This window comes from Lutra lutra, chromosome 11 (genome assembly GCF_902655055.1).
Source record: "Lutra lutra chromosome 11, mLutLut1.2, whole genome shotgun sequence".
NCBI classification, from domain to species: Eukaryota; Metazoa; Chordata; class Mammalia; order Carnivora; family Mustelidae; genus Lutra; species Lutra lutra.
The window spans coordinates 14,660,767-14,672,480 of NC_062288.1; the positions used below are offsets into that span (position 1 = coordinate 14,660,767).

At 37.9% G+C, this 11,714-nt stretch overlaps 1 protein-coding gene across 1 annotated transcript in view; it reads right to left on the reverse strand.

Annotated features, from left to right (window-relative positions):
• POU6F2 (POU class 6 homeobox 2) overlaps nt 1-9,844 on the reverse strand; it is a 490,143-nt gene extending 480,299 nt beyond the window's left edge. Inside the window, exon 1 of the mRNA XM_047695942.1 lies at nt 9,764-9,844. The gene's annotated coding sequence lies outside the window, so the exon portion shown is untranslated. The remainder of the gene's footprint in view (nt 1-9,763) is intronic.
• Nucleotides 9,845-11,714: the final 1,870 nt, after the last annotated feature.

Genomic DNA, 11,714 nt, shown 5'->3' on the forward strand with positions numbered 1-11,714 from the left:
CCAACACCTGGGAAGTGCTTACTAATTGGTAGATCATTATCATTATTGTTATTTTCAAGATGGTTAAATACCTAGTTCTTTTCTAGGTATCAATGGGATCAAGCCCCATGACAGGTTCCACACTCAGTCGGGAGCCTGCTTGAGAATCTCTCTCTCTTCCTTTCCCTCTGCCCCTCCCCACCTCAAAAAGAAATAAAATAACTCTTAAAAAAAAAAAAAAAGAACTTCTGAGGATGGATCCTGGATACCAGTAGATTTTCCAACAGTGGCTCCTGGTGGTTCTAAAAGGCAGCCAGGGTAAGAAGTGGTTTAGAGGAAAACCTTGAACCCTTAGAAAGGATTTCTAAGTTTGTAGCTCATTTCTTTTCTTCACTGGCAATATGGCTGTGAAGAAGGCATCTAACCTCTCTGAGCTGGTTTCCACTTCCATAAAACGGGAATGATGAGTTACACCTAACTTCTCAGAGCTGTGGATTGCAGAGGAGAGCAGAAGGACCCAAGCTTTGCTCTGCAGCTTGTTCTTGGGAAGCACTTTTGAGCGCCGCGTGAGGGAGCCAGCCACTTTTAAACTCATAAATGAAGCACGATTGTTTCCTACTCGGGTTACTTGACCATCCACCCACCCAAGGACTCCGTGCTGGGAATCTGGACAGCGAAAGACGTCCCAGTTAGCTCACACTCCCATCGCTTACACAAATAAAGATTACTACCCACTTCCTTTCCTTAGTATATGTGCAGTGATGTGGTTAAGATGAATGAGCACAGACCTATCCTAAAAGAAATGTAAAACATAACTTCACATTCTCTTAAATATTTAAGGAGCCTATGTTTTGTCCACCTTCCCCAAAACCCTAAATTAACCGAATTCAAGGGCTATGTTTGATTGGTTTTGATCCGGCCCTTCTCCTGACTGCATTATTTAACCTATGAATCATGGTTGAAGGATTGGTCTGACATTATGAAATATAGAAAACAGGAATTTAACTGACATGCATTACCATGAATTTGTTCTGGTCTCTTTTTCACTAATCTAGGTGTACTAACTGAATCATGCATTGGAAACATACATCTCTGTCAATTATCTTAATAAATAGCACTGAGACCCACGTGAGAAAATCAGTTATGCGTTTTGTTCAGCTGAACTGGTGGCTCAAAACAAACACAGAAGTTTTAAAGTCATAATGCATCTGATTGAGAACTGGCTCCCTATGTTGTTATCACTTAGTCTTCTTTCACTAAATACGATGTTGCGGTCTTTACTGGGATTTTCATGGGCTCGAGTGTTCAATATAGAAATGATAAATCTGTATTCTTATGGCATAAAGCTAACCTTCACCTCTAACATCACTCATCATCTTCTCTTAGGAGATACTCCTTACGAGTTCCTTTGGTAAAGCAAACCCCAGTTAGAAGATTCTGGGATTTGTGGATGCTAAGAGAAACGAAACATCTCTGTGTGTTAGTCTTATTGCCGAGGCTAACTTATTTCTGAAGAGTAGTTGGTCATCAGGAGAGAACTGGTTACATATTTTGATGATCATTTCACAATACACGCAGATGTTGAATCACTATATTGTACACCTGAAACTAACATAATGCTGTATGTCAGTTAGAACTCAACGAGGAAAGGAAATGGTTTAATAGGTCAGTGTCTACCTGTATGAGGGAATTCCATGGAGAAAGATGGAAACCTATTCATAATAGGATGAGATGTTGAATGTATGTTTTTAAACTGTGGAAGTTGTAGAACTCTGTATATAGTATGAATCTACTTGGGCTATTTGAAGATTATCTGTGCTTACACATGCATAGACAATTTCTGGAAAGATATGATGAATTATTGATGATGGTTATTTGTGGGGTGGAATGATGGGCTACTTTACTTTTCACTTTATATTCTCCTGCGTTGTTGAAATTGTTTGTCATAAGCACACATTGCTTTTATAATTTGTTTAATAAAACATTTAAAAAGACTCTTAGGATTCTACTATGTAACTCGCCTCAATCATCTGCATATAACAATTGTCTTCATGTTCTGTAGGTTTTACTCAGACGCTCCACTCCTTGCCTGAACTAGCTATTTAACTCCTATTTGATGGATTATGATAGAAAGAAAGAAAACCATCCCAGTTAATATGTCTCAGCATATGTAGAAAGTAGCTACAAAATGGAAATACACTGCAAAACAAAGTGCCCTTGTTTTTGGAAGGTACCAAATGTATCTTGTACATGTACATTACCATGTAATGGTAATCCATTACCATAATAATCATCCAGTAGAGTGTTCAACTATGTACTCAGCAGTAATCCTGATTTCTAGAACTTGTAAAGTATTTTCCCATTCTCTTGAACAACTTAGTTGAAAGGAAGAGTATTTTAAATCATTTTTATGATTATATTTTATTTTTATTTTATTTATTTTATTTAATATTTTACTTATTATATTTGATTTTAAATTTTAAACTAAATTTAAACTAAATAATTTTTATATATTAAAATTGAAAACAGTTCAAATATTTTTACATTATTAGAAGTTAAATAAGCACATATTCCCAAAATGTCTACGGTGTGTGTGTGTGTTTTTACTAATTTGATTGCCTCATTTTCATTTTTATTCCAAATTCTTTAGTCCCTGGAAATCTACATATAGGTTTGTTTACAAGTGGAAAAAGTTTTCAAAACAGAGAAACTTTAGTCCCTGAATCAGGTATTAACATTTTGCCAAGAAACACAGTATAACTGTCTTGGATTTGAGCAATAATGTTCATCTTTGCTCCTAGGAACCTTTTGAATAGTATTTCCAGTGCCTACATATTAGCAACATCAGTAAGACACTAAGAAATACATCTCAGGATGTGTAAAAATTAACTCTGTTAACGAGAGCTTTGAAACAGAAAAAATGAATACAGCCAAAGATGTACTTCTCAGACCCTTGAACACCATCTGCAGATATGAGCACTGAGAAATTTTCAAATTTGGGGTTCTTCCAACACAGCCAAATTTCCACAAAATCTCCTCTTTTCCCAAATTCTGACCTGGGGCATTTCATCCTTACAATCACTTCTGCCTCCCGTTCAACCAGCATCTTGTCAAATCTGGCTGCAAGATTAAGTTTCCCGATTCAGAATTCAATATTGTAACCCTAAGGATATAAGATCCAAGCTGGAACATTCTGTTTTTTAAAAAAAAATGGATAAAATTGTTTCAGCCCAGAGACCACAGTTTGCTCTGACCATAATGATGAATCATCAGGGCTGACACTAAGTGAAATGAGCTTGATGTTCCTGGCTTTATTCGCGCAAGTTAAGCAGGGTTTTACATTTGTCCCGACCCTCAACCTTTTCTCTAAAAGGCTGAGAGAGCCTCGTTTGCTAGTATTATTTAAGGCTTACGAAATGAACTGGTCTATCTGTAGCAGGTTTGGCCAGCCAGAGCCCAGGACTGTGTACCCAGCCCCATCCGCGCCCACGCCGACATCCAATTTTGAAAGAATACAACTGACAATCTAAGAAATATCTACTCCCCTCCACCCCACACACCTTTCATTCTAATTAGGGTTTCTGATATCCATGCTTCTCTATTGGCGATTTGCCTCTCACTCTCAACAATAAAGTATTACATTTAAAAAGGTGAGAAAATACCGTTTAACAAGTATTTAATCTTTTTAAAGTAGGTCTGTTTCTGTAAGGTTTTAGGTGCTAGACATAGATATTTTCTCCTTCAAATACTTTCTCATTAGTCCTGAAAAATCAAAGTTGTCCAATATGCAGAGTCAACACCCTATTAGTCACACAAAACACCTATTTGCATAAGACTGCTCTTCCCGGGCGCCCAAGCACCTGTTCAACTCTAGTAGAAAGCTCCAGAGATCAAGTGCTCCTTAATTTCAAAATTCCTGTTTCATGGCACTAGGACTGCAAAGCTTTTTTTTTTTTTTTTTACCCCTTTTGGCTTTGTTTTAAAATTGTATTTGTTTTGTCCTAAAGTAATTGTCTCGCTGCTTATTTCTGGGATCGGAAATCACTAGGTGAGATGAAAGCAGCTTACAAAATAACTTCACACAAATACTAACTATGGAGTGTTGGTGAGTTTCCTGCTCCGTGTCTGCTTTGTTTTGCTTCTGGTCTCGCCTCTCTCTCTCTCTCTCTCTCTCTCTCTCTCGCTCTCTCACTCTCTCTCTCTCTTATGCCCTTTGCTGCCTAGGCAGCCCACAAGGATTCACTTTTCACTTATTACTCATCAAACTGACTCTGGATTACAGTGAGGAAGAGAGGAAAAGCTGAGGGCAGAGATGACAGTGAAGGAAGAGAGCAAAATACCAGAGCAATGCGTCTGAGTTACTATTTCCTTTTCCTTCACTGAAGGTGTGGACACATTTATTTGCATCTCTGACCTTAGGAGGCAGGAGCTGGAAATTGCATGGGCGTCTTTCCCCACCAAAATAACCCAGCCCTTGGTTGGGGTTGGGTGTGGGAGGACCCTGAAATAGGTGAAATTTAAAAGATTCTGTGGATCTTCAATTTTTTTTTTCTTGTGCTTCTGGTTAGCTGGTTAGAAAAAATGTGGCTGAAGGGAATCGGGTTGCAGTTCACCTGGAATCAGTACCAAGTAACAACAGCTAATCTCAGTTTTTTAGAGTCTTTCCTATCACAGGGGTTTTAAAGCTAGTGATAAAAACAAAACGCTATTTTCTGAAACCAACCAACTTGAAAAATACTTGTTTTAAACCCTGGAGATTTGCCTTTGGTATAAATAATCAGAAATGTTTTCAATTATTTTGCTCTTCTTTGCGTGCAATGGTTTTATATTTAGAAGTGGTGGGCCTGAGATAATAATATGGCCATTTATAGCTTTATAGGTAAAGTGAAGAAAATAACACAAACATTGGGCAAATCAGGGGGGAATTCATCAGATAAAAATTAGGCATTTTTCACCATCATTGGTTCCCATTGAAGAATCAGGAAGAGCAAGAAAATATTAGAAAAGAAAAAATGAATTTTAGTGAAATGGAATGACAGCTTCTCAGAGCTCCTTCTTCAACTTAAAGTTCAGAAAAATGTGTAAAGAGCACCACTGGCACAAATTTTGATTATAATTTTGGACCAGCTCAAGACAACTTGACTCTGAACAGATATTGACATGTGATCCCAGAACGGGGTTTGGTAATTTACTTTCTTGGACATATGTTTCACCAACCCCAGTCCCCTCAAAAAAGGAGGGAGGGGAGGGAGAAAAAAAAGGAAGTACATAAGTGAAAATGAGAAATTATAGTGAGAACAGCTACTAACTTCCTCCCAGGTAAAAGCTTGGCCCCAAAATAAGAATGAATTTCAACATCGTATCATTTAAATTTTCTGTTAGTGTTCAAAATGATGGTCAGTATTTACCTTGTTGCCTATTTTTCTTCAGGTCTGATCTTTTGATATTTGCATTATATTTCACAACCTTACTTTTTACTCAGGTGTTAGAAAAAAGGAACAGGTATGATGTCACAATATAAGGAAGGCGGAGCTTCTCGTTATTTGCAGACATTTCTTAAATTCCAATTTTGGGAAACCATAAAGACGAAAACAGAAAGGTGCTTTCAACCCGTGGGGAAAATGCAGTTTACATGGCAAAGTGACTGTCAACGGGGGGATGCCCTCTTTCACTCACCTCCCCAGGAAGTACTGAAGAACTGATATACAGGAAACATATTACATTCAAACTTTCTTTCGTTAAGTACTCATATTTCAGTGTTCCAGCAACCTCTCTCCATATTCTAGAGACGTGAATCCAAAAGCTTCAAATTCTTAACCACTGAAATCTATACCCTGATAGAGTTTCATTCAGTGATCTTAGAAATAGAAAAGAAGGTGTGATTTCAAGACCAGCTCTCATGGGCTTGGTGAGTATTATTAAAGACATTATTGTACAGTATCATTACTATATTGAGACATTGTTACTTTAATGGGCAAAATTGGCTTTACAATTTAAACACGGCTCAGGTAACACCCTGAACTTCAATTTTAAAATATTTTAAAGGTAATACAAATTGAGTCCATTCAAAGAACACAAAAAGCCAGCCCTCCTTTAAGTCTAAGAGTATTGACTCAATCGGAAATACATGGTACTGATTCAATTCCTTACAAAAGGGGCATTGGCACCATTTTGTATTCAGAAAGAATAATCCTTAATTAATTTATATTTTTCTAGTATACTCTTCACCGATAATACCCTGAAAAGAAGTATTCTCCGTTAAATCCAAACAACAATTTCGGAGCCCTCAAGTATATGAATCCGTTGAAGTGATACGTTGGTTTCCCAAGGAAAGGGCGTTCACACCTCCAAAAATGAGTTTTTAGAGCACGTGCAAGTTAGGCTTGGCATGGGTAAAACAGGGTTAAGTTAGTCCTCAAGTATAATTTTTATATGAAGGGCATGAAAATCAGTCAAAATGGACTGAGGACGATAGGCAAGTGCATGGTCTACATACCCGCGGGGTCCCCTCTCCCTGGACCACCTTCATTTCATGTCAGCCTGGGTATGTACTGGTTAAACATATTGTCCTCAGAGCCATGCTAAATACTTTTGGGAACAGGAACAGTATAAATAAACCCACACACACACAATTGTTTTACTGCCACAACAACGAAATATTTCTGTTTTAAAATCGTCATATGAGAAACCACGCACTGATCAGCGCACACACTTGAGCTCGGTCTCAGATGACGACATTCCCCTTCTAACGTGCCACCTTCAAACACTTTAAGTTGTCTACACTTATTGTGTAAGTGGTTTTTTTTTTTATTTTTTGAAAAAAAAAAGACCCATTTTACTGATAAGGAAAACTGCAAAAGCTTTTGAATGCACTTCCAATCTACTAAGCCTCCTTTCTCCACTCTTCCACTGATCCCTTGGCCACATCCATTGGACGTGGATCCCTGAGCACTTTTACCCAGCTGTGTCTCTCCCATTCCTAGCAAACTCTCAGATATGCTTGATAAATATCTTTATCTAATTTGCCTCATCTGTTGTTTTTATTAACAACTAATTTAATATCCTCTATTCTGTAATATCTGCAGAAGCCAGTATAAGGAAGCGTGCATCCAGCCCAGACCCTCAGGCCTGTGCATCAAGATGGCAGGCTGGCCAAGGATCCTCTGGGGACAGCAGTGCCAGAAGGAGGATTGGACACGGTGACCCGTCTGCATGAGATGAGGGGGGTGGGGGGGGAAGACAACCAGGAGGTCTGTAATACTGATGAACTAATCTGTCACTCACAAGCTCAGGTCTGCAAAAAAGAAAAAATGCAGTAAACATTTAATGACCATGAGAGGTGGAAATGCGAGTCCTCATTTTTAAATCGTATTCAAACCCATGGCTCAGATTCTGAATAACTCTTTAGTTGGAGTCGATTTGAAAAAAACATTGGAAGGCAGCAAGCCACCCTGTAGTTCAAAGGGTTAGGAAGCGTGCTACAGGTAACTCTCAAAAATCCAGGTGATTTCCAGGAACTATATGAATGAACCAAGTTTCTTGATCTTGGTATCCTAGGTGGGGAGTTTGTTCTTAAATACTAGACTGCTTAATTGCTTGCTGGGGGGAGAGAAAATCCTGGGGGAAAGACATTTATGAACAATATCTGTTCTATGGAGCCAGGACACTGTCTCGAGCTGGATCATGGCCAGCAACACAGAAAAGTCCACTCTTCCCCTCCAGTGGAAGCAATTGGATATTTGATCCTAGACATGAATGAAAAACCTAAAAGATCATATTTCATGGGAATCTTTCAGTATTCTGAATGGAAAACATCATTGAAAATGGGTTATATGCTCCTCTAACCCAAGTCCACTTAGGAACAGAACTAAGAACAGGGAAAAGAAAAAAAAAAAAGACAAATAATTATCATTCTAATATGTATCTGAGGAGGAACGCAAACAAACATTTGCATGATCAAATGGAACAATTCACACCTGCTGAGTAGGTATGATACAGCTGAAAAAAAGACATTTCTTTTTTATTATGATTGATTGAAAAGCAGCAAAGATTATTGTCACTTTCTCTTCATTGTTTGAAGTAGTCATTTGGGAAAGTATTTTTATCTGTGCTTCAACAATTAAAAAGGAAATCATTTCAAATATCTATGCCTTCTTCGTTTTTCATCTATAGACAGGGGCTCAATTTAGGCTTCTGACTTTTATGATATGCAGATGGGGTAGTTTGCCATTTTTCTTTCTTTTTGCATACTAGTGTTTCAGTTTCAGAAGAAGTAAGCATTGTAGTTTGTACATTTTTAATACAGACAATTTGTATAACCTTCAGAAAAACTGCTTTTATAATTTACCAGCTTGACAAAAGTCTCTGAGTTTTTTTAAGCAAATAATTTATGAGAAAAGAAATCTTCAGAAAACATGCAGCTACTTTGATGCAACTATTTAGAAAGTATTTGTGACAAGTCATTACATGTGTAATTCCTGGACGTAGTGAGTCTCTAAAAATTAGAGTACATACAAAATACCCAGCTATGTAATAATAACAACCAATTTTAACTCCTGACAAATCAGAAACTTAAATCTGGCATCTGTAAAATCTATACCAATTTCCTTTTTTCAAGTACATAGTTGAACCTTCTAAAAAGTATATACATTTGCAGCTATTTCCAAAAAACAATACTGATTACAAATTAAAAATATCTCTCCTGTCTTTTTTTTAAACCAAGTTTCTTTTCCCAACTAAGGGAAATGTACATGAAATGAAATCCTATTTATTTTGGGGGACTGAAATACAGTAATTTTGCACAAGATTATGACCATACCATGACATGCAGGTGACAGAACATGTTTGCAACCCGAGAAAAGTTTTATTAAACAGGACAAAACTGGTATCAGGAGCTCAAGCCTTATTTATCTACAAAAAGTCATCTTTTTTTAACAGGTTATTTATTTAATCCTATACGTCAGGATTATTTTAGATAAACTTGATATCCTTACTTGCTCATCAGTGAACACTTAACACCGAAGTGGGTATTAGCCACATGTAAAATCAGTCTTTACATATTTTCCCCTGCCAAATATATGCCCAGAGACTTCACTTTATATCTGTCTGTATAACAAAAACCAACTTGCAAGTTTTTAAAAAATATTATTCCACCAAAGCAGATATCTACTGCTTTTAAGAGTGTGAGCCTGTGGAAACATGGTATTATGTATCTGACATTTCCCATCTAAAAATACATTATGAAGCATGCTGGTATTAATAAACCATGTGCCTTCAGAACCCGAAAGTGCTTTGCTATAATTTGGTTGAAAACAGAGTCAAACGGTATATTTTCCACCATGCTATTAACATAGAGCAAACAAATTTCACAGCATCCCTTTGGCAGCTTGTCTCAATTGGAAAGTGTGCAAAGAAAAAAAAAAAACTTTTAGGAGTTTATCAATATTCGTAACCCCATTCAGACTGATGAAGTAACAGTTCATAAGGAAGTCTGGATAACTCAGAGAAAATCAGATCAAAAATACATTACCAGAAGAAGAAAAGAAAGAAAGAAACCACATATATTCTCATTTTCCTCACCCCACCCCCATCACAGAAAATTCACCCTTCCTTTGCAGCTGGGCACTATCATTCCTTTCCCCTCCTCAGTTATTGGAAGGCAAATGAAAATACAAAGATCCCTTCCTCTCCTGATTGAGCTCTCAACGCAAACATTTAAGCACAAACATAAAGTACCGATTTCATAGAAAGCGCGGAACGAACGGAAAGATCAAGACTCACTGACCCATTTGGAAGACAAAGACGACAGAACAGCAAAGCTCTAAAAATCAGCTTGTGAGGCCTCAGAGAGAGATTCTTCTGGCATTTCATCACAGCAGCCCCAGACCAGTTCACCTCCCTGGATCCAGGGAGGGGGAACTAAATAGAGCTGTTTATTAAAGCTCTGGTGCTGGATTGCATTAGGAAGCCGAGCAGACCACCTGGACCTTTCGGAGTGTGGCAGTGTTTAATTTGCCGCCCGTCCCTCTGCAGCGGCCAAAACCCCTGCCACGTTTACCAGGCTCCATCCCACATTATCTGGGTTAGAAGTAAAGGCACGTGTGTTGCTATATTTCCATTTTCCATATAGACAGGGAGAGGGAGAGGAAGAGAGAGAATACAGCCCAAATAAAAATATGGAACAGAACAATTTTAACTACTACCTAGGAAACATAGCACTTTATTCCCTCCTCACAGTTTCTTCCAGAGCTCACCATCTCAACAGAAAATAAATTCTGAGACATAGATTTTTTTTTTTTAAACATCCAGGCCAAATTATAAATTAGAGCCATCCTTAGATTTTTTTTTTCCCCCTGTTGTTTTAATTTTTGTTGTGAAGCCTGGCGTGGAAGTTTGAGGCTGAGGTTCCCTGGCTAGATTTACTGGGTGCCTTTTGCCTCTCACACTTTCAGCACTACGTAGCAGGTCGCTGGAGACACAGATAGAAAGATGGTACTGTAAATATGAATTATGTGAATCATATGGTGAGACCCTTGTGGAAAAAAAGGGGAGTTGAGAAATGGCTGACTCCATACCTGACCAATTACAGCTTGCATGGTCCCCGTATCCTGCTGGGCTGAGAGATCGCAATCCATCATATGTTGTCTTTGAAAAGGAGAATGGGGGTTTCTGGCATGCATCTGTCAATCAACTTCTGCACTCACAACCATCACCAAAAGCAAGGGGAAAAAAAGTCAAGCTGCTCCACCAAATAGGATGAAACCGTCATGTGACCTCCGGCAGACACACACACACACATTCACTACCTCCATAGAGCGTAAGAATTTTCTGTAGATATGAAATGACATTGACAAATATCCAATACCAAGTAAATAAAGTGAGACAAACAGCTATTCGCCAAAGACAAAACATGGGCTGTAATCTTCCGCTAAAGGTTTAACAAACCTCTGAGGATTTTTTTTTGTAATGCTCTAGCAACCTGTGTTTAAAACCAAAACCAAAAATAATTAACTATTTCATGTGATAATTGAGGCTTTGCTTGATACTCTACCACATATATTCTTTTCAATTATAAGTCATCACCCTACTTCTGAGAAGCTGTCCCTAATGATTTTATTTTCAGATTCTCTAAATGACCTTTGGACGAGATGCAGTAATCTTTGCAGTTTTCTATAACATCACCTTTACAGAAAAGCTTGAAATGTTAACCGTCGCATAACACGGATACCCTGATATTTGTTGATTGGAAATGGATATATACAATCATTTGTGTAAACTGTGATGACCACTCAAATATAAAATATTCAAAGCGTGTAAATAGTCGTCACTAAACTTTTCACTTTCTAAAAGGTTAGGAAATGATTTACTTGCCGCTCATCTAAACTGATGTAAGATGATGACAAAGATTTCAACCCTTTTTCATTTAATTTAAGCTATTTGATCCCACACACTTGAGGATAGATTGTTGATGGATTATGGGTCAGCTGTTATAAGGGTGACATGTATGTAACTTCGAGCTTTTTAACCCTTTCAGCATTGAGATCACAACCTGATTTCCTACACAACCTGATAGGCATTGCCAAGTTGCCCTTGGCAATCCAAAGCCACGAATAGTAACTATTAGTCTGGTGGCTTTGTGAAGGTGTTAACGTTGGCATGTGTCGGCTTTTTAAACTTCAGTTCATCAGTTGGCATACTCCTGACTTGTGGGAGAAAATTTTGCAGGGAAACTTGGT